The sequence below is a fragment of the Plodia interpunctella genome, chromosome 30 (genome assembly GCF_027563975.2).
Source record: "Plodia interpunctella isolate USDA-ARS_2022_Savannah chromosome 30, ilPloInte3.2, whole genome shotgun sequence".
Taxonomy (NCBI): domain Eukaryota; kingdom Metazoa; phylum Arthropoda; class Insecta; order Lepidoptera; family Pyralidae; genus Plodia; species Plodia interpunctella.
In genome coordinates this window covers 141,889-166,292 of record NC_071323.1, presented here as the reverse complement: position 1 = coordinate 166,292, position 24,404 = coordinate 141,889, and the positions used below count along the sequence as shown (strand labels likewise).

Sequence of the window (24,404 nt, the reverse complement as noted above, 5' to 3'; positions counted from 1 at the left end):
TTATTTCGCTTCCATCCCAACATGAAAACAAAATTATTGAAAAAACAGCCCAATTTAGGCCGAATCAAGTCACTCTGTATTTGAAAATAAGTCTCGAATGTTATTAACCCCCTTATTAATAAAAAAATATTCTCTGATTAGCCTCTGAATAGATCTTGTTCGTATTATCTCGTTCTTAAACAAAAACAGAGAAATCCACTCCAATCATAATCAGAGAATTAAATTTTAATTTATTTAATATTTAATAAATTAATATATTGGGACAAATATATATGTTTTAATTTTTAATATATAGGGATACAAATCACACAGATTGAGCTAGCCCCAAAGTAAGTTCGAGACTTGTGTTACGGGATACTAACTCAACGATACTATATTCTATAACAAATACATAAGATAAACATCCAAGACCCGGGCCAATCAGAAAAAGATCATTTTCCATCATGACCCGACCGGGGCTCGAACCCGGGACCTCTCGGTTCAGAGGCGAGCACTTTACCACTGCGCCACCGAGGTCGTAAATGTATATTAAGGCAGTACAGTCAAAGCTTAACAAAGGGATGGATGGAGGGATGAAGCCATGGGAATCGAGTGTGTCATGCTCACTCAAATGGTCAATCTGGTGGTGGCGTCGTGGGCCGGGTCGTGAGGTTCCCTCTATTATGGTTGAGCTACGCGATGGCTGTCCCATGCGTCAACTCGTGAACGGGTGCTGCCAGAGGCAACTGGTCATCTCGTTTCTCATATATTTTCATGTAAGTTAATTGTGTTTCACATATATATATATATATTATAATCAGCACTCGGATCACAATCATAACCTGTTTTGATATACCTTTTGACTATGTACATTATGTACTTTTATATATTATTAGAAAAACATTGTAAGAAACAATAATGGTAAGCCGATCTGGCATGATAGGGACCAACACTGTTCAAATGAGTTTCTTTCGGCATTTCTTCTCGGCAGTGGTCGTTCCGAAATGCCAGTAGTTTGTAGCTTGTGAGAAATAACTATAAATATAAAGATTGACGAGAAAAAGTGCCTGTGAAGGTCTAATTTCTGAATAAATGATTTGAATTTGAATTTGAAGGATGAATCATCTGTTTAGTTCTGTTGCCGGCAAATTTATCGTAAAAAAAACAATAAAAGTATTATCCTACCTCATACTTAACCTTACATATTATAAAACAAAGTCTTCTACCGCGTCTGTCTGTCTGTCTGTTCGAGATAAACTCAAAAAATTAGTAGCACGGAATTTCTTGCGGTTTTCACGAAAAGATAGTGTGATTCCTGATGAAGCTTTGGGATGTATGATTTAACCTATGTTTTCATCCGAGCGAAGCCGGACTGGGCTAGCGTACAGTCAACAGCACACCAACCTACCCGAATTAATAGCAAACTCGCCGTTATTACCGCGCCATAGAGGTTCAAATTCAAATTGATTTATTGAAAAAACAAAGACAAAACACATACATATAATTGAAGAAAGGCCAAATTTGTACATTGGATATATTTTTTTAATTCTTCATGGAATATACTTAGTTACTGATATAGATGACGAAAATATAGTTTTGGAATTTTTTTTCTGTCTATCTGTCTGAACGCGCATCACTCGAAATCTACTGGAGCGATTTGCTTGAAATTTGGTATGTAGGTACCTTACATACCGGGATAACATCTTAGACACATTTCATCCCGGTAAATGGTCAGTATCCCGTAGGATAATTGAAAAACTAATTATGAATCAAAAATGCCTCAGAATCCCGGGTTTAACATCTTACAGATATTTTATCCCGGAAAATGTGGAGGGTCATGTAGGAAAATTAGATACATTTCATCCCGGTAAATACGCGATAATAAAATTACTAACATTTTGCTGTGAAATTCACGCGGGCGAAGCCGCGGGCAAAATATAGTATAATAAATAAAACTAGGTAATTAAATGAAAAAAAACTTGACATTGTGCTTGCAATTTGAAAAGGACCCAGCTCAGCACATGTTGTGTACCCCGCGCGAGGTAAGCAACGCTGGTCTTCCGCTGGGAGCCACGAGTACAACGCACGGCCAGTAGCAACAAAATAACAAAATAAATTAAATCTAAATTAACAATATTGTGCGGTGGACGTAAAATCGTAACAAAATTACAAAGTCAAAGGTTCATGCCGGTAACTTGGTGTGCTGTTGACTGTACAATAAAAGATCTTGTATTGTATTGATAAGAATAAAAATTCTATATTCTCGCCTTCGCCGCCAGCATTCGTATGTTTGATAAAATTCCTTCCACACAATAATGGCATGATAATTGAGTGGGAGACATCTCACTGGCTGCGGAGAATACACAAATATTATATAAAATGTATAGAAGGTCTAAATTTAAAATATTGTTTTCTTTTCATTTATAGCTAGTATATACTAGCTGCGCCACAGGGCTTCGCTCCCGTGGGAATTTCGGGATAAAAGTACCCGATGTTTTATTTCAGGTTATATTCTTCCCGTGTATCAAATGTCATATCATTTTATATCAATTGCCCTATTAAATGAACATAGCTTGTATATTATTTATCAATTTTTTTCTTACAGTCGTATTCCTCATGGCTGGGGATGGCGGTCATTAAGTGGAATGAAACACACACAACTTTCCCGGCAATAATGGAGTGGTATACCATTGCCTTCTCCATTTCACACACTAGGTGATAAATTATCAACCGGTGTGCAGGTTTCCTCACGATGTTTTCCTTCACCGGAAGCAAGTGGTGGTCTATGAAAACTACTGTACACGAGTCAGTTTGGTGTACAAACTCATGTGAATAGGATTCGAACCTGGGGCTTGTCGATCACAGGCGTGCGTGCATGTTAAAAGCGTGACAGACACGACCCAGTGGTTAAGCTCATCCACTGGGTCGTGTCTGTCACGCTTTTAATTCCCAGCCGCTGGGCCTATTTTGATGAAATTTGGAATAGACATAGTTAATGACCCACGAAGACGAACATAGACTATAGCAGGCAGATCTGTGTTATAAAAACTCAAAAATATTTGTCCATTCTGCACAGTTTAACAAAGTTTTTACGTTAATCTTTGCGTAAGAATAAGGATAACGCCCGGCACGTCTTCTAGCTCGGTTCACATGTAGTTTGCATTTGTTTTTAACGCCCGACGCAAAAAGGGGTGTTATAAGTTTAACGTGCCTGTCTGTGTATCTGTCTGTGGGATCTTAGCTCCCAAACGGATGAACCGATTTTCGTTTACTTTTTATTGCGTCACAGATAATTTTATCCCGAGTGTTCTTAGCCGTGTTTCATGAAAATCTGTTCGGCCGTTCGAAAGTTGTAGCGAAATGAATATTGAAAGTCGGGAATTTTTTACTTGTCAGGTTTGAATTTCTCTAAGAAGAGTACACCACAACAATAAAGGTATAAGTATAACAGTATAAAGAAGTAAGGACTGGAGTCAGCAAGGCAAACTATATTAATACAGAATGTTTAAGTGATCTTCGACGATCTCGGTGGCGTAGTGGTAAAGTTCTTGCCACTGAACCGAGAGGACCCGGGTTCGAACCCCGGTCGGGTCATGATGGAAAATGATCTTTTTCTGATTGGCCCGGGTCTTGGATGTTTATCTATATATGTATTTGTTATAAAATATGGTATCGTTGAGTTAGTATCCCATAACACAAGTCTCGAACTTACTTTGGGGCTAGCACAATCTGTGTGATTTGTCCTAATATATTTATTTATTTATTTATTTATCTAAGAGAAAGCCCTAGACTCCAGGGCGACAGTTTAGCTTGTTGAGAAACCATCTACTACTAATATTATACACTAAAATCTTCCTCTTGAATTACTGTTATCTATTAAAAATAACTCGCATCAAAATAGCATATCTACCTATGTTCTATGTATATTCGAGTTTTTTAATAAGAGAGAGGGAAGCGTCTTTTTTTTTTATTGTAAGTAGTGTTGTGTCATCTTGATTTGACATAAATGCGAAAATTATTAGGATGAAATAAAAATGCGTCACGTAAGTGAAAATCAAAAGCGCGGTATATTTTTCAACTGTCATTACGTTTTTTTTTTGGTTTATTCCCTCGTTTTATTGAGGAGGCAAAGGTTACTAGCCCATACAGCCAAGTCTTTGTCATTACGTGTGTTAAAAATGTTTTTTTTTTACTTCCATCGCCATTTTTTTTGTTTCGTTTATCCATGTGGAAAGGCAAAGGGATCTAAGCCGTCTTCCATCAACAATCATCGACATGTAGTGATAGTTCAGAAGATTAGATTTGAGGGTGAAGTGTGAGTTTATATTTTCACTTCTCACCATCGAATCGATTCGGTGTGTGACGGAGCGAACCAATGACTTTGCAGTGTGGCTGTCGTTGCGTCACAATGGCGCAATGTGATTGGTTCGCTGTGCCTCATTTCCAATCGATTCGATGGTGAGAAGTTAAAATCCAAACCAGCACTTCCCGCTCGTTCATAAATCTGTGGGAAGTTCTATTTCTATGAAATTAGACTTGAGAAATTCCATGTGAACCTTCCGGCTCGCTCAACAGGCGGCTTAGGGGGGCGCAAATTGAATTCTCTCATTTATCTGGCGCTGGCGTGAACCTCGCTTCGTCATGTTCGCCTGGTACCCCACGCTTACTTGCCTTTGCTGTCTATGTAGTTGTACACTGATGGTCAACCGACCTGAACTTCTTGGTCTTGTTTTCGAATTCTAAAGTAAATTTCGAATTAGTAAAGGGTAACCACCCTTTATTAATGTAATATTAGTAAAGGCTGGTTACTCTTTACTAATAATACAAATGCGAAAGTAAGTTTGTTGCCTCTTCACGCTCAAGAGTAATAAATATAGATAATACTCAACCAATCTTTTTGAAATTTTGCATACATATAGTTTGATTGAAGTACGGAAAAGGGTACCTTTTGTCCTGGAAAAAACTAGCTTCCGTGGGAAATCACGCGGGCGAAGCCAATTCAATCAATCAATGGGAAATAAAAAAAAGCGACATGAATGGTCATATCTTTTGCAGCGGAAGTGCAATAAATAATAAATAAATAAATATATTAGGACAAATCACACAGATTGAGCTAGCCCTAAGTTCGAGACTTGTGTTACGGGATACTAACTCAACGATACTATATTTTATAACAAATACATATATAGATAAACATCCAAGACCCGGGCCAATCAGAAAAAGATCATTTTCCATCATGACCCGACCGGGGATCGAACCCGGGACCTCTAGGTTCAGTGGCAAGCACTTTACCATTTCGCCACCGAAGTCGTCAGTTGAATGAATTTGGGTAGGTCGATGTGCTGTTGACTGTACACAGTCGCTCGGTGACCACGGTTCGTTGTAACACGACCCGAAAGGTCCCACTTAAATATAAAAGATACGTGAGATTTGACCAAATATATAAGAATACTAGCTTTTGCCTGCGGCTTCGCCCGCGTGTATTTCATAGCAAAATCTCAGTAATTTTATCGCGTACTCTGTAAGACTGGTTTAAATTCGCATTTTTTCTCATCTTTTCCCGTTTCCCGCTGCGTGTCTCGTCCCGCAAACTTGCCCAACTTGTCCGTTTCCTGCTATGTAATGTAGTATTGTAGATATCCCGTACCGTTTCCTAAATATTATGTGCCATCATGTTTCTCGCAATGTGTCTCCTTCCCATTTCCCGCCCCGAATCCCACTCCCGCTCCACACGGGGGACGGCACGTGTTGCAGAAGCAACGCGTGCCGTCCCATTTTCCATGACGTTTTACGTCCCAGTTTTTTATTAACATTTAAAACACATGTTACAACATGTTAAACATTTTTTGTATTTACTATTACTGTTAATTACTATAAAAAGTAATAAGTAAATTCAACTATTTAGCTGTCGCGGTTCATGAGATATAGCCTAGCGACAAACAGATGTTGCCCGCGGCTTCGCCCGCGTGATGTGTCTTTGCTCTGTCTACACCGTAAGAGATAAAGTCGTGTAAAATAGGTTTCTATATAGAAAAACGTCTAGCAGGGTCTTATTGGCCTTGGAGAATTGACCTCGAAGGGCCACCTCGTCTGCTGTAAAATGGACGTTTGCACTGACGAACACCCAGGCTTTCAAATAATCATAACAACCCCATTCCACCCTAATAGGGATGATGGTATTTCACTTCCACCACGTTAGATTTCAAATACGTTGTGTTATTCGTAATCAGCGACCCGAAAAACCGTACAAACAATACCCATGTTGATATTTGACTTTATTAGCCCCTTTTCCCCCATTTAGGGGTAAATTTTTGAAAAAACCGCAGACCCGTATTTACTCATTTATATATAGAAGTAATCCTGTAAAGTTTCATACAAAACAAATTAACTAATCTGGTTTCCCCATACGAACTTTGAACCCCCTTTAGAGGGTGAATTTTGAAAAATCCTTTCTTAGTGCACCCTTTCTTAGTGAACCTACGTGCCAAATTGGAAGTTTCTAGACCCAGCGGCTTAGGCTGTACGTTGATATGTCAGTCAGTCAGTCATTCAGTTTGTTCTTTTATATATTTAGATTACATTGTTGTAATTTTCTTATATCCGTCGATTTGATATAGGTACTTGATGACAACATAATACATTCCTGAAAAAAAAGCATTGTCAACCTGTCAGACAGGTGACGAAATGACCCCTATAAGGATTCGATTTTAACTTCTTTCTGTAGGGAATCCTAAAAATAGATTTCAATTATATAGTATTTTCAAATATTCGTCATATTTAGTGCGGGCTCGCGTCGCGTCGCGGCGAGCGCGTGCCGCGACTCCGGCCGACTTTATTAAATGTCTGACGGCGGTCGAATTCTTTTGTTAGGGTGTCCGTGCTTTAGAAGGTGTTCGGGATTAAATTCTAAGCATCTACGGACAGTATTTTTTTTATCAAATGTTCGTGTGTTCAATGCTCACATCGACGTTGTATACTAGAATCCGATTTATCTGTGAAATTTAAATTGATTTCAGAAAATAAAGATCTTAACCACTAATTCGAAAACTTCGCTGACCATTTCATTTTTTAAGCCTAATCAGAGTATTTTTTATATTATATTGCAGAAATTTTGTGAGCAGATAAGCAGATACTGAGTCGGTAACCATCCAATCCCCAATAGAAGCTGACAAAACATTGTCCCCCAAACAAATATATAGCATGGAACTTCAAAATTTGTCGTTCTTCTGTTGGAAGTTGTTTGTTCGTAATATCTTAATAAAATAAAATTAATTTATTGCAGGTAACAAAGACCCATAAAATTATCAAAATACAAATATCAAATGTCAGTCGCTTGAGTAGGATTAAAATTAACAATAAATAAATTACAATAAAATATATAAGAACCCACAATTAAAATTGTCTCTCGGATTTGCACCCTCTATGCCTGTCACAGCAAAATGTTGCAAATAGGGACAATCCGTCCTACCAGCAATCATGGCCAGGACGATTGGAGCTGCCGCGCACCATTCATTGTACAATACATTTATAAAAAATTACATGATTACAGTGTATGAAAGAATGAACAATGGAGGACTTATCTCAGAAAGGGATATTTTCCGGTCAATCGAATATCTGACTACATAGGTAACCAAACTTCAAAACAAATATTCAAGTGTCCCAGATTTTGCGAAAATCATACTCGCCCTTTACAACAATTCAAAAAACCTTCATTCAAAATCCAACCTTACAGTCCTTGCTTTAAGGTCCATCTTATATCACTCATTCACTATTAACATCTCAATATCAGTGGCAATCGATGTTCAGCCGTAAATTAAGCCTGAAAAAGTTCCATTTTCTATATTATCTACGGTCAATTTCACTGTCAAGGCATTTTGAAATGTAATACAAGTTAAATAAGATAGATTTTGCATTGTAAGAAAATGCAAAGGGAAATGGCGGACAAATTTACATTGAAATGGGAATAAATTATTTCATAAAGAGGTTAGGAAGGAGTATTGTTTTAGATAACCTTTTCGACCTGTTAAAGGTTTTACCGTCACATCTTACTGATAACGATAAACAGATCTTTTCAGCTGTTAAAGATGGGAATGAAATTTAGAATGGCATTAAATAAATATGTATTTATTGTTTCCGACAATACGGACTAAATGCGCGCGCATAAACTGCCATTGTAGTTATATAATATTTGTATGAAGAAGATTACTTTATGCTTTATTGACTGTTAAATGTTTTTAGTGTTCAGGAATTTTTAAATACTAAATTGTCATAAATCTACTTGGATTTTGACATAAATTGAACAATACTAACTTATTACTAGAATATAAATGCTTTTTTAAATGTTAATGTGTGATATGGAAATTATTTTTTATATTTGTAAGCCCTCACAGGCTGAATGATTAGAACTGAATTCGTAAATTAAGACTGTTTGTAGCCATTCAATGCAAATAAAGACATTCTTATTGTTATTGATCGAGCTAGCGCCAAAGTGAGTTCGAGATTTGTGTTATGGGATACCTAACTCGAACGATATGCGAAAGTTTGTGAGGATGTATGTGTGTATGTTTGGTACTCATTCACGCGAAATCTACTGGACGGATTGTTATGAAATTTGGTAAGGGGTAGAACATAATTACAAAATTGTGTGGAATATAACTTTTTATCCTGAAATTCCGACGGGATCGGAGCCCCGGGGCGCAGCTAGTATTCTAAAACATATTCATAATAGATAAAAATTCAAGACCCAGGCAAATTTGAAAATTATCATTTTCTTTTTTGACCTGACCGGGCATCGAATCCGGCACTCAGTTCTATATAGAATGTGGTGTGTGATTCCCGCTTTACAGGGTCACTATCTAACTCGATCCATACCTTGTGGGACACACTTGGCAGCTGCTAGGATAACACTACATTTCATATTTCAAGGTTGGTTGATGTCAGCCAGAATTGCTGATAAAAATCAATCTCTACGCGACTATTGGTCGTTACAGACAGATAGACAAAAAGATAGACACTTTATAAAATTTGACATTGTCAGAACGAGACAAAACATACTTTAGCTCGGGCTGCTTTAGCTTGTGTTATGGGATACTAACTCAACGATTCTATATTTTATAACAAATACATATATACAAATACATATAAACATCCAAGACCCGTGCCAATCGGAAAAAAACATTTTCCATCATGACCCGACCGGGGATTGAACCCGTGACCTCTCGGTTCAGAGGCAAGCACTTTACCACTGCGCCACCGAGGTCGAGACTGCGCCGACGAGAATCTTTTCACACGTATAAAAAAAAAGTTCGTTGCTGTTTGTAAGCATCATGGATTTAGTAAGTACTTTGTACAACGGAGTATCTACTAATTCCATGTTAAGCATTTAGGTAGGTATGTGTCCCTCCCTGCATATCTAAAGGTCGATTAAACTGTGTGCTGATAGCATTTGTCACCAATTGGTGATTTAACTCGTCCCCCGCAACGAACCAAACAGTTGCTTTTGGTTTTGATTGTCTTTGATCTAATTTTATGACAACTGTCATTTTATCATCAATTTTGTTATAGAGACATGCACAATGTGTTCAGTTGATACGTTCCAAACGATTTTTTTAATTAAATGACGTAATTATGAATGAAATGAAAAAATTGTCAACGTTATTTACAATTGCACTTGTCGGGAATGCGATGGCCACATACTGCGTAAACCCGCGACTAAAAGATCCAATATTTAGTTCGGATCACTACATTTATGAAGATGTTACAGATAAATATTTTATTAAGATAAAATTCACGTTGGTATGTGACAACGACCTGCCGAGATCATACGGTCTGTACGCTGATATTGACGGCGATCAAATGCCGGGTTTCCGTCTCGCCGACAACAAATTCTTGGTTAGTCTCTCTTCCTGTTATTCGTTATAATCCATGGAATTAGTAGGTACAACGGAGTACCTATTAATTCCATGCATTAAACAGCTAAAATATGTTTTGTCTCTCTCCGACAATTTCGAATATTACAAAGTGTGAACGTGACAAAACTTATTTCAGCTTAGCTGTTTTAACTTTTTTATGAATAACATGGTCTTTCTTGTTTCCGGTTGCATTAAGGGTATGTGGCTCCGCGAAGTTTGATTTGGTCGTGTAGTTCCATCTTAAAATAAGTCCGCTATCAGCGTTGCCAGATTTTTTTTGGACAAAGCGGTATTCTGAACGAATGAATAAATAAGCGAGCCGTTATAGAAAATAATACAAATTTATTTGTTAGACAAATTAAAAAGCCCCGACTTTCACTATTAATTTCGCTACAACTTTTGAACGGCTGTAATAAATTATGACAAAATTGTATGCATAAAAATAGGGAACCGTGCAATATTTTAGTTTCACGGATACCACATGCCGTCGGCGCCGCGACCGCGCGTTTACCAGATGCTGGTCTACGAGGAGGACGACTGGATCCGACTCAAAACCGATCAGAAGTATGATCCAGACGCCGCGAAGGCCCCCATGCTCAGGTTGCAGCTGAATCATACGAGTAAGTGGAGAAAACTATTTAAAAAAAAAACTATCTTACAGTTTTATTATCCTTATATATTATAAAACAAACCCGCGTCTTTCTGTTCGCTATAAACTCAAAAACTATTGCGCGGATTTTCATGCGGTTTTCACCAATTTTGGTTTTCACCAAAGTGTGGTTCCTGAGGAAGGTTTAGGGGTATAATTTATTATGATTTTACCCGAGCGAAGCCGGGACGGGCCGCTAGAATAAATATAAATATAATTAAGACAAATCACACAGATTGAGCTAGCCCCAAAGTAAGTTCGAGACTTGTGTTATGGGATACTAACTCAACGATACTATATTTTATAACAAATACATACATAGATAAACATCCAAGACCCGGGCCAATCAGAAAAAGATCATTTTCCATCATTACCCGACCGGGGATCGAACCCAGGACCTCTCGGTTCAGAGGTAAGCACTTTACTACTGCGCCACTGAGGTCGTCAAGAATTTACATATAATAAAACTGTAAGTGAACTATGTCTGTACATAGGACATGTTAAAGAAAAATAATTATGGAGTCTTTATGGGATTAATAGTGGCCAAAATATTTTTTTTGAATGTTCGTCTGTCTGTAGGTTTGATCGCGCATCACGCAAAATCTACTAAATAGAATTGAATGCAGCTTTCATAGTTATATAGCGGATGGTCTAAGTTAAATTTTGATATAGGTTTCATCGCGATAGGTTGCTTAGAACCTGAGATGTTGACGATAATAAGAGTGGACTACATCGAAGACCCAGGTCAATGTGAAAAAGATCATTTTCCATCTTGAAAAGATCGGGGATCGAACCTGGGACCTCCACTGTAGGTCGTCAATATACCAAATGAGATATTTGTTTACAAAAAATGTTGATTGTTTCAGGAAACTCTGGATGTGGTTCTGTGATCACGAGTTTTTATACAAAATTCGTAATCATTTCCATTGAGAGTTTACTAGCCTTGCTAAACAATGACAATATGTAGCGGAAACGAGATTATAGCTCGACCGCCACAAAGGGAAGATCTTCCCGCCAGGTGTGACGCACGGTGAACCGCGCGGTGTTATGTCGGAGGTCGTATTTATTCATACAATTTCTAGTCAAATAATTTTATTTGCTTAAATAGGGTAGACAATACAATATCCACATAATGGTTTAGAACAAGCCTATTTGGCCGTTGTCAACAACATACAAATGTTCAATTCAATTCAATTCAATTTGTTTATTTCGTGAACACAGGTTACATAATAGGTATAATACATTGGAATGAGCTTCTCTATGTCCCGCCATAAGGCATACGAAATTTTTGTCATAGGTTTTACAACTGAAGTTACATAATATTTATACTATAATTTATTCTATAAAGTGTCTACATAATTTATCTAATTGTCAGGTATGTTAATAATAGGATATTTAAAAAATCATAAAATGACATCGGATTAAAATAAGATAAAATGACACTTACAATTTACATGTATGAAAACTTCACTTGCGCGTTCTATATTTGTCTGTTCGACCATGATTCGACTGTAGCGCCATCTATCCGTAGCGCTACGTACCTATAATTATATGGTTGTGTTTAGATATCGCCATAAATATATAATAAATAAATATATAGAGAAGAAATAAATATATATATCGCCATAAATATATAGAGACCGCGCCAGCGATAGTACCTATGTGTGTGTGTAGCTGGCATTACGTGGCGTTGAATTCAGAAAATCGATTTTTATATGGAACTATGTTTCTTCCCAGGAGTCTGTTACGAGTATACACATACTCGTAACAGACTCCTGGAAAAAAAATCTCTTCCATAGACAATACTACTTCTGGACGAACGTCTGGGTGTGGAAAGGTGAGATTCTTATCTGTATACAAATACTAGTACAAAATTTCGGTTTACTTTTGCATAATATCTTGTATCTTTAAAACTACGCATGGGATTTTGATGCAAGGTATTTTAATAGATAACGTGATTTCTGAGGAAGGTTTAAGTGTATAGTTTATTATAGATTTACACGGGAAGCGGATAAAATCACAATAAAAGACTGAGAAGAAGAAACTGGAAACTTTCTAAACTTTGTACTACACACAATGCAAGATTTTTTATAAACAATTTGATTTTACTTTTTTCTTACACGATATATATTTAAATAATAAACATAACATATCATGTTTATTATAAATTTATATAATTTATTATAATTTCTTTAATATAAATTGATTATTGTTTGTTGTTGTTTTTATTATCTGTTTTGTGTTATTACTGAATAAATGTGATTTTAATACCCATGTTTTAATTCACAATGCCTTTGATTTTAACAATTTAAATGGAGAAGAAACTTTCGATTCTTATGGAATTAAGTTTTAAACGAAGTCCCAGGTTAGATCCTACTCGTGCCACAAAAGTGTGTATACCAATCTGATACAGTATAAGAGTGTTCATAGAGCACCACTTGCTTCCTGTGAAGGAAAACATAGTGCGGAAACCTGCACACTGGTGGACAGTTTATTATTGTCGTAGAGAGATCTTGTGGCAATTAATGCCTGACAAAAAACCCATTCCCGTTCTGTAAACCGTTCAGGAGTGCCCTCCTTGAGAGCTTATCGACGTGGGAAATTTCAACTGTGTATGACAACTGGAAGTGGGAGAAATCTAACTTGCAAGATTTGATTACATACAGACAACGGGACAGGTGGAACTAAATAAAAGCTTGTAATAGCATATTCAAGAAAACAATATGTGGACGTGTGTTTGTCTGTTCCTTTACGTCAAAACGGAGCATTGGAATGAGGCAATTTTTAATGTGGACGTAGTTGGAGAACTGGAGAGTGACACAGGCTACTTTTAGCCGCGGACGGAATCGCGGACAACATTTATTAAGTATATAAAGGTGGAAGAAACTGCACAACCAACTTTTCTCTAGCGGAGTATAAAATTGGTCCAATACAAGCGAAGTCACGTGGGTTGCTAGGCGACGGGAATCGATTACGATACTAGCTGTTTACCCGCGGTTTTTCTTCGTATTAAAATGAGATTGTGATAGTTTGAATAAAATATCCACAGCGCATTTATAATACACACAGCGCCATCTAGTGGTTTTATTGCAAAGTTTATTAGTATTTCATTTCATTACAGCGCCATCTATACTAGAAATACAGGTTTTTAGCAAATCACACGGGAACAATAGTCCTTTCCGGGATGAAAGGTACCCTATGTCATTCGTACTCTTTATGTGCGAAATTTGGTTGAGTAGATAACGCGTGAAGAGGTAACAAACAAACAAACCACAGACCAACGACAAAATTGTTATTGGTCTGTAAAAAAAAACTTAGTTTCGCTTTTATAATATTAGTTGGGAGAGCTAACATTAATGACGATACTATAACATTTTACAAGCCTTTCAAATTGAAATTATTCAGAAATTAGACCTTCACAGGCACTTTCTCTCGTTAATTTTTATATCTAGTTATTTCTCACAAGCTACAAATTACTGGCGGCATTTCGGAACGACCACTGCTGAGAAGAAATGCCGAAAGAAACTCATTTGAACAGTGTTGGTCCCTATCATGCCAGATCGGCTTACCATTATTGTTTCTTACAATGTTTTTTTTTCTAATAATATATAAAAGTACATAATGTACATAGTCAAAAGGTATATCAAAACAGGTTATGATTGTGATCCGAGTGCTGATTATAATATATATTACATATATCGATGTGATTAAAAACACAAATTAACTTACACAAAAATATATTTACCTTTATGTTTATGTACTTAAATGTGGGTAAGACGCTCAGTTTCTTTTTTACATATCTGACACCGGTCTTCGTGGCCCCGCAACCCAGAATACAACCAAGGAAATGCGATAGCAAACGGTTAATTCCTTAGCCAAAGCTATCTTTACTGTACATAGTGCGTATGAAATTTCATCTCATCTGTATGACGCCTATAGTCTGTCTCTGTCCCTCTCGTAGCTCCAGGCCTCTCTGTCTAACACTCAAGAGACCCTTAGGGATGATGAAATGGACTATGGAAACTACGGAGTGGATTGCGAATGTTAAATATTTTAAAAAAGATACTTTAGGAATTTATTATCTCATGCGTAATTCAACAATAAATATTCTAAATTATATTAAATTCACAACACCCTTTACAACACAATATTAGAAACTTAGTCGAAAAGATTGTTAAATATATGTATTATACAAAGCTAAGACAGGCACGTATTCGAATACAATAATAAATATTACAAGCTAGGTATATTATGTAGGTACTAAAATTATTACAAATAAAAAACCTCCTCAAACGCGCCGCACCGAGGGTATGTGCCCAGAATACTGGCAGCATTTCATCGCTGTACTGCCAGACTCATATGCTGAGCAAAGAAAATACGTGATCTCGGATCACCAGTTGTCTCGATGAGACGCGTTGAAACTTCTTTTAAAAGTAAAAAAAGATACTTGAAATGTTATGACGTTGTAGCGATCGATGATCTAGTGGTTAAGCCGGTTGTATATTGTGATCGAATGCTCCCAGGTTCGAATCTTACTCGTGTCTTGACACATGAGTTTGTATACCGATCTGCGACTCATGTATTTTGTACAAATAGGAAACCAATTACAAAGTAACTTTATTCTTCAAAAATATCTTTAGTAGACCCGTCAAAATTTTTATATCGAAGTCGACTCCATACATTTGTATTCCACATTCGGACATCAATCTGCACTATACGTTAATCTATGGTGTCTGTGTAATGCCGGGGTCACGCTGGAGACTTGTTGCTTGTAAATAAATATATAAATAATAAATATATTAGGACAAATCACACAGATTGAGCTAGCCCCAAAGTAAGTTCGAGACTTGTGTTACGGGATACTAACTCAATGATACTATATTTTATAACAAATACATATATATATATATAAACATCCAAGACTCGGAAAAAGATAATTTTCCATCATGACCCGACCGGGGATCGAACCCGGGACCTCTCGGTTCAGCGGCAAGCACTTTACCACTGCGCCACCGAGGTCGTCAAGGTTTGTCGAGGTTGTCGTTGTTGCGTGTATTTTGTAGCTTTTTAATTATAATATTTATATCAGAGGAAGTTTGATAGTTGCGCCCATAAATGATAAAATTAGAGGTAATAGACTCGGTTGGTTTGGACACGCGATGAGGAGAGAAGAGAATCATTTACTGAGGACGACCTATGAGGAAGGCCTAGGAAGAGATGGATGGATTGTGTCAGGGAGGATGTGAGGGTGCTGGGGGTGGATCCAAATATGGCAAAAGACAGAGAATTGTCGAGGGAACAGACATTTTGCGCCGACCGCAGACGATGGGACAAGAAGGCAAATTATATGTCTTAATAATTACAATATAATACGGAGGTAAGGTTAGCAATGCGTAGACGCGTCGTCCGCTGCCATTGCGCATTCGGTCTGCACCGATATTTAAATTGATTGAAAGGAAAAGTTCACCCATAATACTATGGTGTGAATGTATACCTAAATAAAGTTTAATTCAAAGAGATATGGAATGGGTAATTTTGTGTGATGATTGATTTCATATAACTTATACCCGTAATTTGAAGGTCAACTTAATCCATAATTTTATCTAAAATACTTAATATACCTATGTATATGCGAAAGTCTGTCTGTCTGTCTGTTTATCACGATGTCACGGCTAAACCTCTGGGCGGGTTTTGATGAAATTCGGAATAAATATCGTAAATTACTTGAAGTTAAACACGAGCTGCCGTGCGCGGAGCGACAAGCAGTTTCTCAAGGCGCTGCAGTTGGCCAGACGTTAGCGCTACCATCACATATTTCAAATTTCTAAGCGAAAAGATGAAAAATATCTCAACAATAAACTCCCATACATTAAACAGCATACAAACATCAATACGGAGAAAGAAACGCTTTTTTTGTGCGATCGTGTTATAGATCAGCTAGCTGCTCGCCCCGGCTTCGCTCGGATAAAACCAAATAAAAAAAGTTGTCTACGTCACTCCTGAAGGTATCGTCTATCTCTGTGCCAATTTCCATCAAAATCTTCAAAAAGTTTTAGAATTAATTCATTATAATAAAAAGATAAAAACAAATCTCTTTTTCTACGAATATAATTACTTAATTACTATTATTATAAAGAATGTTTGTGAGTTTGTATGTTTGAGGCGGGTAATCTCCGAAACTACCGAACCGATTTCAAGAATTATTTCACCATTAGAAAGGTACATTGTCCAGGATTGCTATAGGCTATATTTTATCTCAAAATTTCCACGTGAGCGAAGCCCCGGGCAACGTCTACTAAAATTATAATGTGGGACGGAGGCTCAGAGTAAAAATCCAATTAGGCAGTACTTTTTATTTGAAGACGAACACACCGTACCATTGAGTGTTAGCGCTTTCGCCCGAATCCGCCATCATTCTATTTCCACTTCCGTCCCCTTCACTCCTACATCCCTCTCTCTCACTCACTCCGTTCCATTTCCCACAATAATATTTGTTTAAATAGTTGGTCTATAATAAATTAAAACTAGCGTGTAGTGGTAATGGAAATAATTATATTGAACTTCCAAAATGACAAATCTTAATTTTACATATTAAAAACCATCGGCGGCAATCTTATCTGTCAATATGAGAAAATATTTAAATCTAGAATACATTTTGATTTATTCTTTTATTAGTGGCCAGTGTACTGAATATAAAACCTGGACAATATTAGTATGGACTATGGATGGATAACGTGAAAACGAATATGTGTCATTATGTAGCTACGCCGTAGCAGAATTCGTAGCGCGTCGTAGCGTGCCGCCTGCGCACGCTGCCAATGGTGCTACGGCGCCTGCGACGATCTCAACTTTGTTTACACGACAATTTTGATATTTAAATTAATCCTATCCTAATAAACTACTATTATAAACCCGAAAGTAAGTTTGTTTGTTTGTTACCACTTAATTTGCTGAACTAATCTTCATACGCATATAGTTTGAGGTATGGAGAAGGACATAGGGAACTTCATCCCGGAAAAATGACTGTTCCCGTGGGAAATTAATGCGGGCGAAGCCGCGGGCAAAAGTTAAATATAAAATTAGGCCCGTCACAGCGACATAGTTAACATAGAAGTTCGCTTTTAGTTAATAAATCGTTAGCCAGTTAGAAATGTCGTGAAAAAGTGCTAATTTCTGAAGGTTAATTTCTGAATAAATGATTTGACTGAGCAATGATGATTTGTAGACAATTTAATGTATGTGTAAAGATTTATTGTGCCCTATATTTAAAGCGGTGGTGGTGTAGTGGTTCAGACGCCCGCCTGTGGATCGAAAGGTCTCAGGTTCGTATCCTACTCGCGTAAGTTTCGTAAGTTTTTCTACTCCACATGAGTTTGTACACCAATCTGTCTCATGTATAGTAGTTTTCATCGACCACCACTTGCTTCCGGTGAAGGAAAACCTGCACACTGGTAGATTATTAACTTGTGTGTGAAATGGAGAAGGCAATGACAAACCACTCCATTACTAATGCCAAGAAAGTTGTTGTGTGTGTTTCATTCCACGTAATGACCACGACCCTCAGCCATGAGGAATACGACTATGAAGAAGTAGATTATTTAAAGAGTCACCCTTTATATTACTGTACGATTTCGATCTAAATTCTGTACAGACAACGCTGAATGAAGTCACTGCTATAGCCACGTTATACGAAATCTACTTTAAGTGTAGACAAAGACGGCATGACGGAATGTACGACGTTGGACAGAGACAGAGGCAAAAATTAAGGACCTCTTAGAAGGGTGTAGAAGGAGAATGACGTAACATATGTTTTTATTTTTATGGTTGTGCCGCGTGACGGAGGAATAATTTGGAGGAAGGATTTTTATATTTATAAGCCATTTTTTATGTGATTTCGGGTGTGTATGTCTGTGTTGTTATATTAAAAGCTTTGTTCAGATTTTTATTTTTGACGTGACAACGTCTTAAATTAGGTTGCGGCTGGGAGTCACTTATGAAAAAGTGTAACGCCCGGTAACGTTACGATGAGTCACCGAACGAGAGAGAGGCCCGCCGAATGCCTTGCGTCTCTCTCCCACTCAACTATGATCGGTCTGCCGCGCGCGTAAAAAGACGTTGTCACGTAAAATCTTCGCCCGTAAAACCGACTTTACAGGCAACCGTTTTTTTTATTTTGGCGTGTGGTTTCGCCCTAGATTGAGCTCACTCTATCCTCTCTTGTATGTCGTATGAGGCGATTAAGGGACAAGGTAGCTGATAGGCAGCAGTAGCATTTCCCAAAAGGGTCCGCAACTGTATTATTCAGTTATTTTTTTAGGTTGATCCCGAGGTTCATGGTGTCACAGCCCGGAACGCAATAGAAACATGCGGAGAAGAGAGAGAACTGAGAAAAATTTAAACATATTTATCTCATCAAGATAAACTATAGGTACTCTGTATGTACAGCGCGTTACTTACCTGTACATTATCCAAAGTAAATACAAGTATCTACAATTTAAAATACACCAGCAAATAGGACAGAACTATCTGACAGAATGTCTTCTCTCTCTCATTAGTTTCATTCGGGGCTGTGACGTGTGTAAGCCTGAAAAATAGCCTTATTTTCAAAGTTAGATGTGATTTTACAACCTGCCACCTGCCTGACGTCCAAAACGTTTTTTTACTACGGGCTTAGAGGTGTCACAGCCGCGGAAGCAAGGACGAGAGAGAAACCGTAGGAAAAATCTAGTTAAGCTCATAAAAGCAAGGATATTTCTCATATCGGCCTTTTTCCTTAATGACCGATGCTTTCAGCATGACCATATCGAAAACCTGTAGCTCTAAGCACCGGCACACAACATTTTGACCTTAACCCCCTTAACAATACAGTCGATAATCCCCTACTCATTGTCACCATTCATGAAAACCTGTAATACATGCCGAAATGAACCGTAATGAGGTGTCAGAACGACCAGATTCGAATAATAGGCGATATTGTGGCTTGATAAGAACGCCCAGTATAATTTGACCTACCCTGCCCTTTGTGTCGTCATAAAACGACCTTAGTAAGGGGTAAAGGGCGTTTATATCAGAGGCCAAGGAATATTGGCCGATTCGAAGTCATTCGAATTTTGAATTCTGCTGAACGCAGTTGGCTTTTCGACTCCGCGCCGTTCGCACGTTCCTTTTTCAAAACACATTAGAGAATTATTTTTTTAATTTTTTTTTTCTGAAGAATGATGGTCACGCGTTGAAGATTGTCCTTTAGAGTGAGTATTTTTTATTTATTTCTTATGTTGAATAAGATTTTGTATGCAAATATATTTGTTAAAATAACACTTAAGATTTGTTTAAGACTCTTTAGACCCGACAATTAGTGCTATATCACGCTCATAACATTAGCAGTGTAAATATACTTAAAATTTTAAAAAATATTCGTATGTTTTACTTTTAGTCCAACTTTTATATACGCAAGACTGACTGCAACAATTTTAAATGTCTGAAGAATTAGAAAATTGAAAATCAATACAAGTAATCAATACAAATACAAGTTATTTGTTAGACAAATTAAAAAACCCTCGAGTTTTCAATATTAATTTCGCTACAACTTTTGAACGGCTGAACCATATTTCCTTTATCTATGGGCTGAACAGATTTTGATCAAACATATCTAAGAACCATCGCATAAAAATAAGCTATCAAATAAAAAAACCATGTTCACCAGTCAATGAGATACGGTGCCGCGTACACAGACAGACAGACAGACACTTAGCGGTCAAACTGATCTAATCTTAATTGTGTTAACATTTTTTTTTATTATCTTATAGGTATTGTGTTATTTAAATACTATTATTTTATTTTTATGGTATGAAATGGTTAATCGTTAACGAAATACCCACTGGAACGAAGTCGCCAGTCATGGCTAGTTTCTCTATAATTTTTATTTCCTGTTTTTATATTTATTGTAAAACTTTGCCATGTATGTTATAGAATTTTATATATATTTTTTTAATTTAACAATTTGATTTGCTTTTTCGTAATTACAATAAAATACACTTAAAACTAATGTTAAAACTACTAAGCTATTTCTATAAAGAATGAAGAAGAAGAACTGGTCATTAAATGCTCTGATTGTAACCCGCCTCCCACGGTCCCAAGTTATACAATAAAAAAATATTTATGTACTTAATAAATATATAAAGATTTTTTTTAAATTATCGTACAAATACTTACACGGGCATTTTTTTACGTAAATTTTCAAATTAAACTAGATGTTGCCCGCGGCTTCGCTCCCGTGGGAGTTTGAGATAGAATGTAGCCTATACCAATCTTGGAGAACGTACCTTTCTAATGGTGAAAGAATTATTGAAATCGGTCCGGCAGTTTCGGAGATTACCCGCCTCAAACATACAAAGTTACAAACTCAAATTCAAATTCAAAATTCTTTATTCAATTCAGGATGATATACATCACTTATTGACGTCAAAAAATTACTTAAACTAAGTCTACTGCCGGCTTCCAAAGCGCAGGCGAAGAAGAAGCGGCGCAACAAACTTCACAGCAGCCTTTTCTCCAAGGACGTCAATTAACAAGGTCTTATATATATATATTAAAAATTAGGACGACGTATTTACATCATTATTAAAAATGTCAAAATTTGAATGAATAAATAAAATAAAAGTTGTATTTCCAATAACATTATTGAAAATTATCCCATAAAAAAAAATATATATATAAATAGAAAGCTAAATGTGCAAAACGTACGTAATAATGTCATAAATCAATTACATATGTTATGAGGATACTGCACCACGCTTGGGCCAAACATTATTGTCGTTCACATAATCGTCAGACTTGTAATATGTCTTTTTACAAAGTACTTCTTTTATATAATTTCTAAATTTTTTGTGACTCACAAACGCTTACCTCTTTATAATAATAATATAGATAGTACTCGTGTCTAATTTCTCACAAGCTACAAACTACTGGCATTTCGGAACGACCACGTACCTATTAAAAAGATACATTTTAATAGTTTTATGTGACACAGAATGACAATCGTTTATACCGTAATTTTTCCACACGAGACGCATTTTTTTATTTTGTGACAGATTGTAGGAAGTCGCAGCGGATGTTGACGAGCTTCGCCAGACCAGACAATCACATATAAGTGATACTTCCTTGTAACTGAGATATCATTAGTATTAATTTACCTTCATCTGCGGCACGCAAACTGCATGTGGTAGACCACTGCGCCCCGGGGCTTCGCTCCCGTGGTAATTTCGGGATAAAAATTACCCTATGTGTTATTCCAGGTTATATTCTACTTGTGTACCAAATTCGTCCAGTAGATTTTGCGTGAAATAGTGACATACATTACGTACATACATACATACACGTCCTCGTAAACTTTCGCATTTATAATATTATAAAGATAGATAGCGGTGGTGGTGTAATGGTTAAGACGCCCGCCTGTAGATCGAAAGGTCCCAAGTTCGAATCCTACTCGTGCCGCATGAGTTTGTATACCAATCTGACTCATGTATAGTAGTTTTCGTCGACCACCACTTGCTTCCGGTGAAGGGAAAACATCGCGAGGAAACCTGCACACTGGTTGATTATTAATTTGTGTGTGAAATGGAGAAGGCAATGGCAAACCACTCCATTACTAATGCCAAGAAAGTTGTTGTGTGTATTTCATTCCACGTAATGACCACGACCCTCAGCCATGAGGAATACGACTATGAAGTATAGATAGATAAACTCTTTATTGCACCATTCACAAAGGAGTACAGTTACAACAAGATATTCAAACATAATGAGTGCAAAGGCGGACTTATCGCTAATGCAATTTCTTCCAGCCAACCTTTGGATGGAAAGAAACACAAGTGAACTAAGAGGGTGCAGTGAACTTAACATAATTCAATAAATACACAGAAAAATAATATATTAAAATTAAAAAGATATAGAAGAAACATGTAAACATACAGACAAGCGTAAATGTTGTTGTCATAGGACAATGGATAAATATATAATAGATTCAAGAAGACTAATGTAATGAGATTAATATTTGTAGATGACAAGGTCAGAAAATTGTAAAAAACATATAAGCCTTAGATAAAATAAATATATTTAAGATCATTGTGATAATTCATAGACTGTAGCAATACCGCTGGATCATTATAGGATGATTTTTGGAAAGACCATTTAAAACCAAAGTGAAGTGAATAAAAATAACAACCAACATAAAAATTCGAAATGTTGAAACAACTTTTATTAACAGCTTTTTTCGCTAAGATATTAGGTACTCAATCGTGACGTCACGTTAGAGTATGCATTTAGTATGGAGCGTTCGGACGATTCCAAAAATATGTGGAAAAGCTATCACATTGAAAAAGAACCTATTAGTAGTGATAAACACCGTACTAATATTATAAATTCGATAGTTTGTCTGTCTGTCTATCTGTCTGTCTATTTCGCTTTCACGGTTAAACTGTTGGAACGGTTTTCATAAAATTTGGTATGGATATAATTAAAGACCCGCGTACATATTTTTTCAAAAATTATCTCGCAAATAACTATTGTGGCGGGTGAAACTTAGAAAATCATGTCTGACCCGATTTCGCAGACAAATTCACGCGGGTGAAGTCACGAGCAAAAGCTAATGTAATAATAGACCTAACCTTTCACTAGCCTAATAGAATTCCCTTTCGCTAAAATATATTTTATAGTTTTGTAAATAGTTAACAATAGGGCATACGCAAAGCTCAGCGCAGTTGGCGCTACTGGTACAACTAAGATACACAAACATTGCCAATGGAGGCAAAAAGCGCCAATTTTCAATATTGTTGTAGATTTACGACTGAAAATACCTTCTACGCAATCGTGGTGCGAGTTTAAAGGAAAATGGAAGGATTTAGTGGATTATCCTGAAAATAATAACACTATGTTCTGCATTATTTGGTCAACCGTGGTCATAAACTGATATAAACTTGATTTTGACTGAAGATCTTACCTGTATGAAGTTCATATTTTAATAAGTTTTCACGTGTGAAGTGTTCCGAGCCTTTTTCGACCGTTTACTGGCTCGAAAATTTTACAGCGTGAGGCGTATCCCATTGTTTTCGAAGTCTTTTATCTTATGGAAAACGATTTTTCTCAATATTTCGGCACCCGAATACTATGCTGCATTGTTATATATATATTTTTTACAAACGAATGCTTACATAATGAAAGGATTAATAAAGTACTTTAAAATAAACGTTTTAATCGACATAGCAAAAGGCGGCAAAGCTTTTGTGTACCTAACATACAGTGTTGTACTCTGGCAGGATAAATGTGCAGAAATATTCACTATTTTGTTAAATCACATATTTGTATAGTTTTAAATCAATACTCGTATTTAAAATCTGTAGATTCTAAAACTCTCTTTTTTAACGATTTAAACAGACAATGCCATTACTATTTTAAATTTTACAAATCATCTAGAAATTTATTTTGTGTACACAAAAAGCCGGGTTGAATGTAAAAATTATTGCTCCAATTAAAAATGAAAATGACAGTTGACAATGGCGCGCGAAAAGCAAAATGGCGGGCGGAAATGAGCGCGAACGGTAACGAACCGCTTCTGCCCACTTCGTTCCGATTTCAAATCATAATTCGAATTTTCTACTTGATGAATAACTGGTATGGGCAATTCGTTTCTTAATGATTTTTTATTCAAGTTTCACAATCGAAATTTCGACCATAACAAATACATAATGCTTAACCATCCTCAATAATTTCACTATGTATTGGTGAAAACCGTCGAAGAATCTGTTCAGTAGTTTTCGAGTTTATCGCGATCATACAAGCAGACAGATGCGATGTAGATGTCGTATATCAAA

The 24,404-nt window shown here is 36.7% G+C and overlaps 1 protein-coding gene and 1 long non-coding RNA gene across 2 annotated transcripts in view; both read left to right on the top strand.

Moving 5' to 3' along the window:
- The first annotated feature begins 9,538 nt into the window (after positions 1-9,538).
- Positions 9,539-12,806, top strand: LOC128682522 (uncharacterized). The gene is made up of 3 exons (XR_010370317.1): positions 9,539-9,870; positions 10,357-10,510; positions 11,406-12,806. It is a non-coding gene; the product is annotated as an uncharacterized LOC128682522 (long non-coding RNA).
- Positions 12,807-19,649: 6,843 nt separating this feature from the next.
- The window catches only part of Vmat (Vesicular monoamine transporter), a 28,439-nt gene continuing 23,684 nt past the window's right edge, over positions 19,650-24,404 (top strand). The window contains exon 1 of the mRNA XM_053767298.2: positions 19,650-19,787. The gene's annotated coding sequence lies outside the window, so the exon portion shown is untranslated. The remainder of the gene's footprint in view (positions 19,788-24,404) is intronic.